The sequence below is a fragment of the Paroedura picta genome, chromosome 6, assembly GCF_049243985.1.
Source record: "Paroedura picta isolate Pp20150507F chromosome 6, Ppicta_v3.0, whole genome shotgun sequence".
Lineage (NCBI taxonomy): Eukaryota > Metazoa > Chordata > Lepidosauria > Squamata > Gekkonidae > Paroedura > Paroedura picta.
In genome coordinates, this window is record NC_135374.1 from 55,196,826 (window position 1) to 55,213,998 (window position 17,173).

At 40.9% G+C, this 17,173-nt stretch overlaps 1 long non-coding RNA gene across 3 annotated transcripts in view; it reads right to left on the reverse strand.

The window, feature by feature from the left end:
* Positions 1-17,130, reverse strand: part of LOC143839849 (uncharacterized) — a 62,439-nt gene extending 45,309 nt beyond the window's left edge. For all 3 annotated transcript variants that reach the window (XR_013231908.1, XR_013231909.1, XR_013231907.1), the window contains exon 1: positions 16,712-17,130. This is a non-coding gene — a long non-coding RNA (uncharacterized LOC143839849). The remainder of the gene's footprint in view (positions 1-16,711) is intronic.
* Positions 17,131-17,173: the final 43 nt, after the last annotated feature.

The following is a 17,173-nucleotide window of genomic DNA, read 5'->3' on the forward strand; positions in this document are numbered from 1 at the left end:
CAAACTTTTTTGTGTTGATGCCCCCTTGGCCCCCAAGCCCCCTTTACAGATACGAACATACACCTCTTTCCTGGTGTGAAGTCTACTGCAAATTGCTTACCCTTCTTTTTTTTGTTATTATGCAGCAGCCATATTTTTCCCAGCCATGGGAAAAAAATGGTTTTTAAGATGTGATTTTATTATGTATGCTTTTACTTTGTTAGCCACCTTAGTGACCCTGATAAGGGTAGAAATACATGGAATAAATTCTGTTAAATAAATATATTGCTCTTGTGGGAAATATATAGTGTCTGACTTTTTAAAGCCAAAGCCAGCTTGGTGTAGTGGTTAGGAGTGCAGACTTCTAAACTGGCAAGCCAAGTTTGATTCCGCGCTCCCCCACATGCAACCATCTGGGTGACCTTGGGCTCACCACAGCACTGATAAAGCTGTTCTGACCGAGCAGTGATATCAGGGCTCTCTCAGCCTCACTCACTTCACAGGGTGTCTGTTGTGGGGAGAAGAAAGGAAAGGCAAATGTAAGCTGCTTTGAGACTCCTTTGGATAGAGAAAAGCGGCATATAAGAACCAACTGTTCTTCTTCTAAGAGGTCATTTATTCAATGTATTCATTAGACAGGATAGTTAGGAAAATGCTGTCAAGTTGCAGGCAACTTAGGGTGACCCTGTAATGTTTTCAAGGCAAGAGATCATTCACTATTGCCTCTGTGTAACGCCCCAGGACTTCCTTGGTGGCTTCCTTTCTAAATCACTCCTGCTAGTGAAATTTTCACTGGTACAAGACATGTCATTGGCAAAAGACGAAAGGGGGAGATTTTGCTGAACACCCCCCCCCCAAACTACATTCCCACACCTACACCCCATGACATTTTGCCTACAAGACTCCCTAACATCACCTTTTTGGAAGGGGGAGTTGGAAAAGATACACATTTTAGAGCAATTTGCACTCTTTGCTCATAGATACTAATTCCATGAATTAAGTATTTTTCATATCCATATTTTGAAAAGCATTTTCTAAAAATGTCCATGGTCATTAGATTGAATTGAGCTTTGAAAACAGGTCTTGTAGAATAAAAGTTACTTATATCATACAAAGCCATTAATTTGGACTATCCTGCAAAGTTTAGAAGGCATCTACTTATTTTCTCTTTTCCCCCTCAAAATCCCAGTTTCATTTAGCAAACTGTGCCATACAGAAGCTTCTAGGAAGCAAAAGCAAATTATGATGAATGTCTTAAAATCCCCTATCCAGTGATCGGTGAACAGAGATTATTCAGAAGTTTCTGAACTGTGAGTAGCTTCTAAAATCTCCCCACCTACAGGGTTAATCATAAGACATGCACACGGAGACTTGGTCCTTCTCTTTCTTGCCGTAACTGATACCCACTTAAGGCTTTTTGTTGTACCAAATATAGATAGCTAAACTTTTTATTGTTACAGGAAATTTGTGCTCAGAAGTTTCCGGCCTGTATAGAGATATCAGATAAAGCACACAGAGAACCAGCCCTTCCCCGATACAGTTTATGCAGACACTGCTATAGAAAGTAAAACAACTGCAATGCCCTAGATATATCCTTTGTCTACTGCAGTTAACACATGTTTTCACTTCAACCTGTTTTGTGCTCTAAGAGACTGAAATATCACATTGTACTACAACAGTTTTTCAAGACCCTTGACCATGATCCAAATAAAACTAGTGCCACACACTCAAGGGGGGGCTCAACTGCTTTTTTCTCTGATCACAGCTCAAACTGTTTTTGAAACTGAGGGAGCTTTCAAAAGCAGATAATGATAAGGCCTGAGGACGGGAACCACTATTCAGAGAAATAAAGATCAAAAATCCCACAGAACATGTGCAACTTCTAGTACTTGACTGAAGAGACTCTTTAAGACTTAGCCATTCTCCTATAAACTGCCAGTCAGCTGCTAATCTCTAAAATCTAAACCATGCATATCGATATAGTTTGTTTTGTCAACCTGCTTTCTTTTGCCTAGTATTTCTATACCTCACTGCTGTCAAGAGGGTCACATTTCAACCAATAAAATAACAAAATATTTGTTATATAGTGTGCATATGTAAAATTAAAACCATTAGGAGTCTGAATAGTAACACTCAAACACTGTGCACAACGTTTTGCAGCCCCAAAAGTAGATCTGGATTTAGTGTCCCATTACCCAGTGTTTTCCAAACCCACTTCTGCAATTTTTCCCCCTTTCAAATCTGAATGCTCAGTTTTCCACTGAAAACTGGGGGGGAGGGGGGGTGTAAATGCTTTTAAGCAGAAGTAAATGCTTTTAAGCAGAAAGGATGCTACAGAATCAGATTATCAGCTGGAGATTCAATTTGCCAGGAACCAGTGGCAACACTGAGGTGCGGAAAAGGTCTAACATAGACTAAGCTTGGTGACAAACTTTTTAATTAAAGGTTTCCATGGCAATACACGTAGTCTGTCCTATGATAACAACCATATTGTTCATATGCAACATAATTATATGCCAATAAGAAAAATGTTTTCACAAAACAGAAGAAAGCTATGAAACACAGAAATAAAATTGTGTTACATGTAACCATAGCAACAGAATAAAATGACAATTTCTAACAAGAAGGAAATGGAAATGGAATCTTTAAGATCTGGTACATTTGTGCATTCTTTGAATTCAAACAGTTATTTCTGACATTCCAGACACCTGGAAATCTAATCATTCTGGCACTTTGCTGTCTGGTTTATCATCTCAGATAGAATCAGGAGAGAGCAGGAATGTGAGAGAATGATTCAGCCTGATATAGAGGCTTTATAACCAGTGTTTGCTGGCAGGGGCTCATGGGAATTGTAGTCCATGGACATCTGAAGGACCACAGGTTTACTCCTGCCTTGGGATGTTTAAAGCTGATTGTTGCATTCATGTATTTTATTATTGTATTTGTCAATGAACTGCCAATTACAGCTAAACATGTGAACCTGGGGAAAAGTTTGTGAGGACACATTGCATGGTTGATGGTGGACAGTTCCATCAAGTCACAGCTGACTTATGGATACCCCATGGAGTTTTCAAGGCAAGAGACCTTCAGGAGTGCCTGCCTGGGCATCACATTACCAGTGCCTGCCTGGGCATCACAACCCTGTATTTCCTTGGTAGTCCCCTATTCAACTACTAATCAGAACCAATGATGCTTAGCTTCCAAGATCTGATGACATTAGACTCTCCTGGGCTACCCAGGTCAGAATTACATAGTTAGAAAAGATTTATTCATTGTCTACTGATGAAATATGTGATATATCTTTATATGCCACCTTTCCTCTAAAAAGCAGGGGTGCATGGCAGCTTACAAACACACAAGCATACAAAATTAAAGATATAATTAACAAACATCTGTAATACAAGAGAAATGTCAAAATGCTGAAGAAAGTCCATACACAAGCAACTTGTAAAGCGGATTAACCACCACAAGAAAAAAAATTGCTTCTTCCGTAGGTTTAACTCTATGTCTCATTTTCTCTATACCTTCATAAGGTCCATGCAACCAAATACATCTTGGGAGTTCTATGCTGGAAACTGAATTCCAAAGCATGCTTGGTCCTGGATTCAGGACTCAGGACTGTGACATGCACAGAGAGAGAGCATGTGAGCTTCTCCTGTCATTTTCCCAACTCAAAATGACCATAGAAACTGCTCTTTTCTCTGTTGATGAAATAATGTGTAGTTGATCAGTGTATGTATTTTCCCCAGTGGGGCAATAATAGATCCTAGAAATGTAAAAAGATGTGGTGTGGGGACAGAAAAGAGGAATATTTTTTTTAATTTTTTTTCTGATGGAAACTGGGGGAACATGGAAGGTGGGGAAAATGTTTAAGGTAAAGTTTATCACATGGGATAAACTTTACCAATTGGGATGAAATTAGTTCAAAAGAAATTCTGTCTCAACATCCGGAAGAAGTTCCTGACAGAGCAGTTTCTCAGTGGAACAGGCTTCCTCAGGAGGTGGTGGGTTCTCCATCTTTGGAAAATTTTAGACTGAGGCTGGATGATCATCTGATGGAGAGGCTGATTCTGTGAAGGCTCAAGGGGGTGGCAGGTTACAGTGGATGAGCGATAGGTTTATGAGTGTCCTGCATGGTCCAGGGGGTTGGACTAGATGACCCAGAAAGTCCATTTCAACTCTATGATTCTATGAAATATATAGCATGAACGAGCCTGAGGACTTTTCCCCAATATTTTGGGAAAACCTGGAAAATTTGGGGGAGACATAGTAGAAAAATCTCTTACAGTGTAAACCCCCAAAACACAATAACTGGACCTAACAGTATCAACTGCACCATCAAAGGCTTATTAACATACTGATCTTTTAACATTCTATATGCCATTAAATGCTAATGATGCCCTTCTGTTATCTACATAGGACAAATAAGTCGCACCCTCCACCAAAGGATAAATGGACACAAATCTGACATCAGGAATCACAAGACTGAGAAACCTGTAGGAGAACCTTTCAGCCTTCTTGGACATTCTATGGGTGACCTCAGAATGGCTGTTCTATTACAAAGGAACTTCAGCAGCAGACTGGAAAGGGGAATTGCTGAGCTGCAAGTTATTACAACACTCAAAGCAATGGAATCCTTAGGCTTCAACAGGGATATTAGTTTCTTATCTCACTACATATGCTAACCACATTCAGCCCTTAGATCTGCATTCCTAAGAGTCCCCTAGGAGGGCCATATGTCCCTTTAATCTATTTCATTTCTTGTTTGGAATAATAGAATTGGATAATCAATTGTAATGTAACATAATAAACAGTATAATGTAATGTTATTTACAATTATATGTATTTCTGCTCTGGGGACGTGGGAGACAACTCTGTACAGCCAACTGTCCAAAGACACCTCCCTGCTTGAGAAGAAATGGGTGGAGCAGTTGATTGCATCTGCCCATTTATCCTAAGTTTTTACAGATTTCTTTCCTTCACTATGGTTTTGCTCCAGAAGGCAACCCAAACAAATGGTAACCTTATGCTAAGCTTCTTATTCTTGTTTGGTCTCTGAATCTGTTAAATATCTTCATTATGCAGTTTACTAATTTACCACTAATTTAATCTCTATCCATAATTATAGACTGTTAATTCCAATTTCATCAGGTTCTCTTTTAATTTCTCGCAGGTTCCACAATGGGAATACATCTGACTAATATCTTTAATCTTAACTTTTTTATTCCTTTTACTATGTTCCCCTCCACACACAGGGTTGAAACCAAACAAATGACGACCTTATAAACTTCGCTTATTACTTCCGTAAGACCCTTGTATCTGGTAAACATGTATGCCATGTACTAATCCACGGCCTACTATCTGCCTATGTGAGGTCTTGTCATTTCTGTTTCATTGTAACTGACAAAATGGGCTCTGCACATGAAAGCTTATACATAGAACAAAACCTTGTTGGTCTTAAAGTTGCCACTGGACTCAAACTTTGTTCTTCTGCTTCAGACAAACATGGCTACCCACTTGAATCTGTAGAAATAGACAACAATTTGAAGATTTTTAAAAAATTATAAATAATTTAGGAAATAATTAATATGGCATAATCTGTTTAAAACCAATCAGTTATTAAGGAGTTTGACATTTTTAATCCTTTAGCTTCAAATTTAGGCACAGTGGTAATTCTACCTATTGTAACTATGGGAGAGTTTCTAAATAACACACTTTCTTCTATTTACTAATTAATTTATTTTCTGTCTTCAGGTTTTTTCCCCTACTTCATAAATGGCAAAAATTAAATATATGTGTGCTATTTGTAGCGTAGGGTGCAGCATTTTACAACTGAAGTAATCTCAAAGTATATTGGGTATACTTGTCATTTTTCTTATAGAAAATGAAGACATTTATACTTTTAAATTCCATAAATATACACTGTACAAATATAAACTATACAATTTTATATGCTAAGTAATAAATGATGCATTTTAAATCAGTTTGGTAGGAAAGTAACTGTTAGATGTATTTCAGCAAATTCTCCAGGGGAGGGTTTTTCTAAGAAAACTGCAGAGAAGAATGTTTTTTCCTACATAAAAATTTCATGCCATTTTATCTTTCTATTGGATCTCTGGGACCATTTCATGTAAAAAAAAATGAGGACCCTCAGGGAAATCACATTTACTCCCTTCATGCTCTGCCTGGCCACCTGGTTTATTTCCCTTTCACTAAGCACACAGTTTGCTTTCCCCTCCCAACCCACCAATGATTTACTCCTGTATCTCCCATCCCCATTTAACAGCCAGCTCCCTTCCCTCCCATTTGGCTGATCTCTTTCCTCTGGGGTCAAGGACAGAAGGTAGCACTTGGAGAGACACAATAAAACCACTGCAAACTCATTTATGAAGTTCTGCAAGGAGCTGTCTTCTCTCCAATCTTATTAAACATCTTCATGCGCCCTCTTGCCCAACTAGTGTGGAGGTTTGGGCTTGGGTGCCATCAATATGCTGATGAGACCCAGCTCTTTGATGGTTAGCTGCCCAGATTCACCCCCAGAATCTTTAGCCAGATGTCTGGAAATAGTGACAGGATGGCTCAAGCAGAGTTGTCTGAAGTTCAACCTTTCAAAGATGGAGGTTCTGTGGCTGGGCAGGTAAGGTCCAAGCATGACTACCCAACCTGGAGGGGTGCAGCTGTCAGTGGCTCACTCCACCAGAAATCTGGGTGTGATCCTAGACTCCTCCATCTCTATGGAGGCACAGGTCACCAAAGTAGCGCGGCTGGCATTCTTCTACCTATGCCAAGCCAAATTTCTAATGCACTGATTGGCCCGGAACACCTAGCCACGGTGATCCATGCGACAGTCACCTCTAGACTGGATTTCTGCAACTCACTCATTGTGGGCCTACCCTTATCTGGAAACTACAACTGGTCCAGAAAACAGAGGCCAGGGTTTTCATGAAAACCCTTTGGAGGACCCACACCTGGTCCATACACCAACAGCTGCAATGGTTACCAATTGAATCCTGGATCAAACTTAAGATCTTAGTAATAACCTTTAAGGCCATTCGTGATCTAGGTCCAGGGTACCTGAAAATCCATCTTTGCTGACACCCCCCCCCCAAAGAGCATTACACTCAGTCAATACCAACTAACTAGTGATCCCTGGCCCTAGTGATCCCTGGCTCTGTGAGGCTGCTAGAGGGCTTCCCGAGTGAAAGGGGAATGGAAGCCTGCCCTCCTCTCCCTGGGCTCCCCGTTCATCTGGAAAGGTCTCCAGCTACCTCTACGAGGCTGTCAAAAGGCTTCCTGGGTGAAGGGGGAATGGAAGCTTCCCACCTCCCACCCTGGTTCCCCATTCATCCAGAAAGCCTTCCGGCAGCCTCACGCACATCCTGGTGCATTCGTTAATTTGGACTTGCAGGGTATGGGGCACAGAGTGCAGGCAGTGTTGGCCAGTAGAAGAGGTACAGTGGGAAAAGTGCAGAGACTTGCCACCTGCTAGCAGCACCCGCTGCCAAACCGGGTGTTACCGCCGCTGCTGGCTTGTGGCACCACAGACGGTGGGGCAGGTGTTCCTGGGGCAGGCGGCTCCCTCAGCAGCAGACTAACAGGAGGAGGCACGGGTGCTGCCACTGGCTCCTGGCACTGCAGGCGGCCAGCTCCATCGGCTGCCTGGAGTGGGGGCTTCCAGAGCAGGTATCAGCAGCGGGCTGAGGAGGTGGCCAGTCCTGGTACCACTGGCTCCTGCCTCTGCTGGTTGGTGTGGTGGCAGGCTGACAGGGGCAGCGGCTCCCATTGCAGGTGGCTCCACGGGAAGTGTGGGCAGGGCGCCTGGTGCTGGTGGTGGCGGCTCCCGATGCAGGCAGGTCCCAAAGGCAGCAGCTGGCACTGGCTCACAGTGGCTTTTTGCGGCTGTGCGTGCTGCCATATGCCCCATGGATTTTGGCTAGCAGTACTCAGGGGACCTGGGCCAGCAGTGCAGGGAGTGGCATGGCCTGAGGCCTTTCCATTGGGAGCCAGGCAGTTTGTGGCTACCAGGCTCCCCAAGTTGCATGTGGCTGTCTGGTGGAGGTGGGCACTCTAGGAACCAGCCCAATATAGACGTCTACATGCATACATGCGTACATACATATATACAGCCAATGGTTAAGATATCTGTATGTTCACAAATGTCACAGGAAAATGGATTACCCCAAGAAAATTTAATTGTAGCCCTGGGTAGCTCCCCCTTGTATTTTTTTTTTTAAATCCATCTCTGTTAGATAGAGAATTGTGTCTGTTTGCATTGCTGAGCAGAATAATGGTAATAATAACAATTACAATGTGTTGTATGTACATATGTTTTAAGAATGTAGGACTTTTTGTTTATCTTCTTAGCAAAATGTTCAGGCGCTTATTATCATGCTAACCACTCCTGTTCTACTGCATCATAATCTTTTACATGGTTTTAGCTAATGTTACTCCTTTCTGACATTCATGTTATTGGTACCTGACAGACTGTGCACCCTCTCCTCCCTACTTATTACTTCTCTCACAGTATTGCGGTACCTGCTCACTATGGAAAAATTAGTGGTTAGAGTTTCTGTCTAGCATTGTATCAAGGTTTTCTTTTTATGTTTAGTCTAGATTTACTTTAGGTTGCTGGATGGGCTCTCAGAAGGCTTTTAAATTTATTTTATTTCAAGACAAGATATATCCTATATCCTGCAACATTTGTTTTCTGAATCAAATTAAACATTAAACTCTTTCAGTGCTGTGTACACAACACAAAATGCAGTCCACAATGCTGCCCATCCATTGAGTATATTTTCCCCAGGGAGTACATGGTTCTTCCTTCCTCATTTTATGTTTGAAACAACAGCATGAGGTAGATTAGACTGAGGGAGTGAGTAGCTCAAGGTCACTCAGCAAAATCTCCCAAGCTTCCAAAGGGTCCTGATCTTGAGCCTTTATGCACTTTTTGAATCTTAAGAATGGGGAGTAAGTGCCACCACAAAATATCTTCTACAGCACCTCTAGACAATAACAAAATGTAATGGTGGTAGCTGTTTCCTTATCGGTGCTGCCTGCAGGAACAAGAGTGACTTCTCCTGAGTTCTTCTGAAGCACCTCTTATTCAAGCAAGGCAGAAGAAACCATGGATTGGCTATTTTCTTTGACAAAATGACACTTGATTGAATAACCAAATGGCTACGAGGAAAGCCACTGGGAGATGACACACAGGCAATCTCTGTCCTAGTCCAACACGTTAATCACCATACCATACTGGCAGGTAACCAAATAATAGAATTAATTTAATAATTTGTTTAATTTATAGCCCACTTTTCTTCCTAATTTGGACCCTAAGTGGTTTACAATATTCTCCCCTTTCCCTTTCATCACTACAACAAGCCTGTGAAGTAGGTCAGGTTGAGTTTGTCACTGACCCCAGCATGTTTCTATAACAGACTAGAGATTCAAACATGCATGTCCTAGAGCCTGGTACAATATCCTAACCACAAAAGATCTTCTGGCTTTGACAAGTTCTTCCTTCTATTTCTTATACACTTTTCATTGGAGATATGGCCAGTTCCATGTAACATGTTTTGGTATCAGATTATATAATGCATGCTCTGCAATAGCTAAAACATGAAAATTATTGCTGCCACAAGGGTTAGAGTTGACTCAAGGTTAGAGTTTTATGTCAAAATTCTTAGCAATGGCAGGTAGCAGGTTCTACTACCAGAACTGATGGGTTGGATCCTGACTACATTTTTGAGTTATTGGACATATCTTCCGCATGCCCCCTCCACATTCTTTTGCTCTGCATTCCTGTTCATACCAGAGTTCTAGACACCACTGATGGGAGGTGAAAGATATTATCTACCTGCACTGTAGCACCGGCTTTATAGCACTGACTGGGTGATGGATCACAAACGAGTAAGTTTGAAAATGGGCCCCAACTGAAGAAATCTGAGAACCACTGGGATTCCTTATACCTAAAGGTTTTCTGAAGATGCCTTTATAACCTTTTTTATTTTCCAAATAGGTACAAGGAATGTGACTCTACCATATCCCTTCATGACTCAAGAGACATTTAATTCCCTTTGCAGGTTTCTTGGGTATGTTATATTTTTCAGTGAGGTACTTCTGCCTTCTACAAAAGGAACTGCGGGCTTACTTCTTATTTAAATACTCCTTCAACTCAACAGTAACAATCAAACCATGGAACCTGTACAGAGACAGATATCTAATCTGCCTGTCTGCCTCAGTTTCAGCTCACTTCTTACTTCTTTAACCCAAATCCACAACTCCAACCCAATCATTTGCATTTGTGACACGCAAAGTTAGACATTCAAGCCCTAATTTATAAGGAAAGTACACAGGGTTTTTAAATGTTACATGGGAATTTTCTGTTTTCCTAATTTATTTTTTATCAAACTTTACTTTCTGAGAACAGTGAGAAAAAAGGTTGGGGATTTACTGAAAGCAAGGGTATGAGTCACATCCATGACTTATAAAGGGTCTCAGAGCTGCTTGGTGCTAGCTTTCTTCACTTAATTTATACTGCAAGGATGGAAGTGCACTGACCCAGGTTCAGGGGCCTACTGCAGCACCGTGTTAATGTACCCTTTTCTTTAGTATTTTCATTGTATTTGTGTGTGCTCTTGCACACGCTCTCTCTTTCTCATCAACACATTTATCGCTGTTGGGTTAGTGTGAGGTGGAAGAAAAGGAAGTCTGTGGCCTCTCTACTGAACAGCTCGGGGCGACATGGAAACAACTTCCAGCAGCAGGTAGGAGGATGCTTTTTTAAAAAGATGTGCAATGAAATACAGAGGAGGGGGGGAGCGCTGGAAATGAGTGGAAGAGTTTCAGAATCTTTACCTCCCTGACACAGAAATACTGACATATTCAAACATTCACTTGGACTCGTGTGCTAATGTGAATATATGTTAATAGGATATCGCGGATAACCATGTTTTAATGCTTTACATCTTAGAAGTTCAGTAGACGCTTATAATGCCGTATCTGCAGAGAGACCAATCCCCTTTTGATTGCTCTATACAAAATGGCTCACAAGCTTACATGGATCAATTGGAACGGTGGTCTCTACTATTTTGTATAGCTTATTGCAAATAAGATCCTATTTCTGTCCTGCTTAATGTGTTGTGTCAGTACTTAAGCAGTGCTTCAGTTCTTTCTGGTGGTTTGAGACTTCTAGAAAAAACCAACGCATTGGTAACTGAATGTCCCATTTTGTCAATTGTACTGATTCACTATGTGAGACTCTGTGAGAAAGGCAGATTGTAAGTGATGTCAATACAATCAATTAAAAATATTGATTTTGCAAAGCAGTAGCACGTGCTTGCACTGGCTTGCTAAACTTGAGAGCCATAGATCAAACATCCCATTCAAAAGGTTAGTTTCACTGATGCCCTGTTGAAATTAATAGCACTCAAACTTGGTAATGGGACATCCTGTAATTTGGGGGATTTCAAGCAACAGCTTTGCTTCATTCTTGTTTCAAAAATATACAGTTAAAGTACATTTTTAATTTAGAACTGCTATATTCTGAGCGATTTTTAAAAAGTTATGTATAGTACCGGCATTTGAAAAGCAAATGACTACATAAATGGTAAGTAACAAGGCAAAATTTAAACTATACTCAAATATCAAGTGTTTGCCTTGAAAAACCAAAAGATGTACAAGGTAGGTTGAAAGTTTGCTGAGCATTTAGTTCCTAATATATATTTTTGTCTGCAAGTGTCCAGATTTATCAAGGTGCAAACAATTTTGCAAATATTTATACAGGTACATAGATTTTTGTGGCAGCTGTGTGAGAAATTCAGCCTTCAATTCATCCCTCTTTGAAATCTGGGTCACCCATAGCAATAACTCATTCATAATGAATACAATAGTGAGACAGCTATGACCAAGAAATGTCAAAGACTTCTGATAGAAATGAGCATATGTTATGGCCAAGCTATTTGCTCTGGAGCAATCCACTAACTGGTTGATTGCTCCTGAATAATCATATTTAAAATTCTAAAAATAATATATTTGAGTCTTTTCACATAGAAGTATATGCATCAGGTTTATGGCTTAACCCAGTACATAGCAAAAGCCAGTTCACAGTGGAATCAACAAATAAAATGTTCCTGGGCTATGTCACTTGAGGCAACAGGGGGGCCATTATGTGTCTGAATTTTCTCTTTGAAAAATAACTTCCTGCAAACAGAAATAGTAGCGTATAGGCTGGGCTGAACCCACATCCCTAACATGCTTGTTCTGTGCAAAGACTCCCATTACAAAGCAAGGCACAGTGAAGTGAATCTGGAAAAGTTTTGCTATATACAACCGGTGTGCTTTTCTGTGAAAAGTGTGCAGTTTGAGGACAATCCAAGGCTCTGTTTGAAAGGGCCACAAAGCCCGTGCAAAACTGAGCAGGGAAATTCTTTGCCTTATTAGTACTGCATTTAAATTGGGCCAAAGGTTCTTTAAATAAAGAATAGGTTACATTCTTTAAGTGAGTCTCAGGTAGCATTTTTAGTTGTAAACAGAGGGAAATGAAGCAGTGAATATTCCACGGTTATTGTGTCTGTAATTACACTGGTGGAAAAAGAATTTCATTTTTATAGGACTAGGATATAGAGACTGCCCTGGACAGCCCAGGCTAGCCTGATCAGATCTCAGAAGTTAAGCAGGGTTGGCCCTGGTTAGTATTGGGGTGGGAGACCACCAAGGAAAACTAGGGTCATCGTATAGAGGCAAGCAATGGCAAACCACCTCTGAACATCTCTTGCCTTGAAAAAATAGGACTGCCATAAATCTGTCCAGATTTGATTGCAAAAAGAAAAGAAGGGAAAAGAAAGATATAGAATACTAACCCAAACTACTTGTCAAATTGCTCCCTACATACTGGTCTAATTTTGTATTACAGCTGCCAACTTGAAGATCTCCCAGAATTACAGCTGATTTCCAGACTACAGAGATCAGTTTCCCTGAAGAAAATAGAATTTTTAGAGGATGAAATCTTAGTCCACTAAGGCCTCGCCCCAAAATACCCAGGAATTTCCCAAGCCAGAGGTGACAACACTACTCTGGATTAATAGACCAACCCCATTCAGTATTTTGTTACATCAATTTCTGTTCTCCCAGGCAAGGCTGTGCCTCCAGTGAATGGGAAGACTAGAAGTTTGCTATTAAATTTGGGCCTTTTGAGGCCACAGTGACTAATGCTCTAGGCAGGGGATGGTCCTTTATTTGGCATGACGATCAGTGCACAGTGAAGGGGCATCCTTGAATCCCAGTAGTGCTGCTTTAACTTTATTCTACAAACTCACTCCAATGCTGAGTCACTTTGAAAGCATTTGTTTACAAAAAGCCTCATTTACCCTTGGCTACACCACACATATGTGCAGCATTTCAGCGTTGCTTGGTGACTACATTTAGGTGGTTTAATTTAGAACAAAGGAAGAGGCCATTTCCATTTATCACTTAAATTAAACCACCAGATCTTAACCTAGCACTCACTTCCTCATTGCCCATCAGTTAAGAATAAAGACTGCTATGTAACAGATGCAGTCACATTCACTTCCTGAAAAAGAGAAACTGTCAAGAACTAATGCTTTTGCTTTATAGAAAGAACTTTCTGAAACAATTTGGGGCACAGGCCACATTGCAAATTCCACCATACAATGAAATATAGAATTGACTGCCTGAAATCTAGACACAACTTATTTCAAAGTTATAACCGATGTTTGCAGAACATGCTGTCTAGATTTGCCATAGCTTTCCTCCCCAGGAGCAAGCGTCTTTTAATTTCTTTGCTGCAGTCCCCATCTGCAGTGATTTGGAGCCCAGGAAAATAAAATCTGTCACTATCTCAATTTCTTCCCCATCTATTTACCAGGAATTGAGAGGGCCGGATGCCATGATCTTCGTTTTCTTGATGTTGAGTTTCAAGCCAACTTTTGCACTCTCCTCCTTCACCCACATCAACAGGCGCTTTAGTTCCTCTTCACTTTCTGCCATTAGAGTGGTATCATCTGCATATCTGAGGTTGTTGATATTTCTCCCTGCAATCTTGATCCCAATTTGTGACTCCTCTAATTCCGCCTTTCTCATTATGTGCTCCGCATACAAGTTAAATAGGCAAGGCAACAGTATACAGTCTTGCCGAACTCCTTTCTCAATTTTGAACCAATCAGTGATTCAATGTTCAGTTCTCACTGTTGCTTCCTGACCTGCATATAAGTTTCTCAAGAGACAAATAAGATGCTCTGGTATTCCCATTTCTTTAAGAACGCTTAACCACTATACCAAGTCACTAGCCCAGCCTTCTGACAGCATGGCTAAGAAACTAACTCTTGCTTTGAGATCCTTAGAAAAAGGGCACAAATGTAGTGCTAATACTAAACTTGTGACTGTACACATTTGAATGCTAAGAATACCCATTCCCAACTGGATCATTTGCAATGCAGTCTTCTCTGACCTTTGAGCATGTAAAGCTATCAGTATAATAAAAAGCAAGGAAACATAGTCATCTTCTATCAGTACAAATAACATAAAGGGATATATATACACACTGAGGAGCTGGGAGTATGTATTGCAAGCCATTTGAGGCATGGACAAATGATATGGATGGATGTTTTTATGAAATACAATGACTGAACTGAGGGAAAAGGCTGGATCTCAGAAGATGCATATTTGCATATATCTAAAGTGTATAGAAGTGTATAGAACCTTTTATTGCCAGGACGCATTCCCTGGATAATGTCTCTACTCTCGTTGTTTTTTTCTTCTTATAGATAAATCAAGCTGAAGAGGGCTGCAGCTCAGGCTCTGAGCCTCCCACTTAAAGTTTAGGATTCCATCTGCAGGCCATATGTCGTTAATGCTAATCGTGATAGGGGTTTTATCTTTTGACTGACTCCTACATATTAGCATTAACAGTGTATGATGCCTATTCTCAGTTGAGTCCCACGTGTGGGAGGAAAGCAGAAACGTGAATGCCTTACTGCAATGCTAGCGAGCAACTGGTGAAGCAACAAACATTTCCTGGACACATTTGTTTGCTAAAGTGTATTGGTTTAATTCTGCTATAAACAAATCTTCCATCAATAAATCTTTATCAGAACAAGGGTATTTGGACCATTTCTATGTCAATCAGGTATTATGCAGACTTTTTCTAAAAGGTGAATGAATGTCTTTAATTTGCCTACACAAATGACTCTTGACATTTCCATAGTACGGTTGACTTGAAGCATAGCATATGTACATCTCATCAGAGACAGAGCAGGATGTCAAGGACAGCCATTGTGACACCAGCACTTCTTTCTTCAGCCACAGCTTCCTGAGCATTACTCTTTCCAGTCATGAATCAGATGCTTCAGTTCCACAGACAAGTGAAATGGGACCACCCACAGATCCCTGTCAGGGGAGCTGAAGACCATCCAGGCATTGAGAAAAATATTAGCATAAAAGAAAAAACTGCATACGCACACGAAGTATGACTCTAAGAGTCATAGAATGCTGAAGGAAAAGAGAGAAGAGCTGATTTTTATACCCCACTTTCCACTATCCAAAGGAGACTCATACTGGCCTACAAACACCATTTCCTTCCTCTTCCCACAACAAACACCATGTGAGAAAGGTGGGACTGAAAAAGCTCTAACAGAACTGGTGTCCGAATAGCTCTAAGAGAACTGTGACTAGCCCAAGGTCACCGAGCTGGCTGCTTGTGGAGGAATGGGGAAATCAAACAGGAGATACTGGCTGCTGAAGTTTCCAGCAGCTTTAGGTATTACTAATACATCATTAGGTAATTACTAATAGGTGATTAGTACATAGGTAGCTTCAGTAGGAATAAGTCTACTATTAAATATACATAGCTATATAAAGTATTGGAAAAAGCAGAAGGCAATGACAATAGCAAAAAGGTGACCGGAAAGATATAACTGTCCTATGCTGACCAAAACTCACAGGGTTCTAAAGGTTCATTGTTCATCCTATTCCACTATTATTAATAATAATATTATCATCATCATCATCATCATCATTATTATTATTATTTCGATTTATTTCCCGCCACTCCCAAATGGCTCGTGGCGGGTTACAGTGTCTTAAAAACCCCATTAAACTCCCATTAAAAGACTTTAAAATGTCACAACATGGCGGCACAATAGTAAGATACCCTTCCTACCCCCATTTCTAAAAAAAAAAAATTCACCAGGGATGGTCCAATAGAAAAATCAGATTCATCCTACAGCCACAATACACATGCCACTTAAAATAAGAAATCTAAACCACAGCCACAAAAGCGGCAGAACTGTTCAACTGTTTAAAGTATCCTAAAATCGGGATTAGAAGAGAATCTAGTACACATCATGAGGGGTTTGCCATGAAAACTGCTCTTGTTACACCGCGACGAGACCTTTATAGAGCACAACCATTTTCCTCTTGCTTCTCTGTCGGTTCAAATTCTCCGGGCTTTCCCCTCAAGAGAAATAAACTGATGTTTCAAATAGACGAAAAAAAGTATGGAACAAACAAATACCAACTTCTAGCTCCATATTACTTTGAATGTTACAGGCTGTATGTTGATTTCAGTTAGGGAAACAAAAAGAGTTTTGCCAGCATTTTCAAAGGTCGTTTCTAAGCCCCCCCCCCCCAATGAAACCAGTCATTTCCCATGGTCAAAACTCGTCTAGAAGAGCTCTTTAAACCCTTTATCAAGTGAGGGATTTGACAAGCAACTCACAAGTTATGGTACAGGTAGGATACAGACAGCGACAAAATTTTGTTAGAAGCCTCTTCTCTTCTCAAGCTGTATTCCCAGAAACATCAACCTGAGACTTAATCTGGCTGTTTATTAACAATGTACTCCACTATTGGAGCAATTACTGTCTTCCAAATTGAGCAACATAGCCTGAGGTTCAATAGCAATTGGAGCTAACTGTGGCAATAGGATTCATGTGGCAAGAGGGCAGAGTCCGGCATCTATCACAAGTAGGGCAGGGAGAGGCAGGCCACAAGGGTTACGTTTGTTGTTAGCAACACCCCCCCCCCTCATCACCTTAAATGGGCCAATTCCCATCAACAATCCTGGGCATCTAATGGGGAAGGGAGTTAGAGCTATCCAGCTGCCTCAAAGCACAGGGTCCCCAAAGGGTGGAGGGGACTTGTTACCCTATGCATTTGTGGGTGTCTTCTTTGGTGGGCA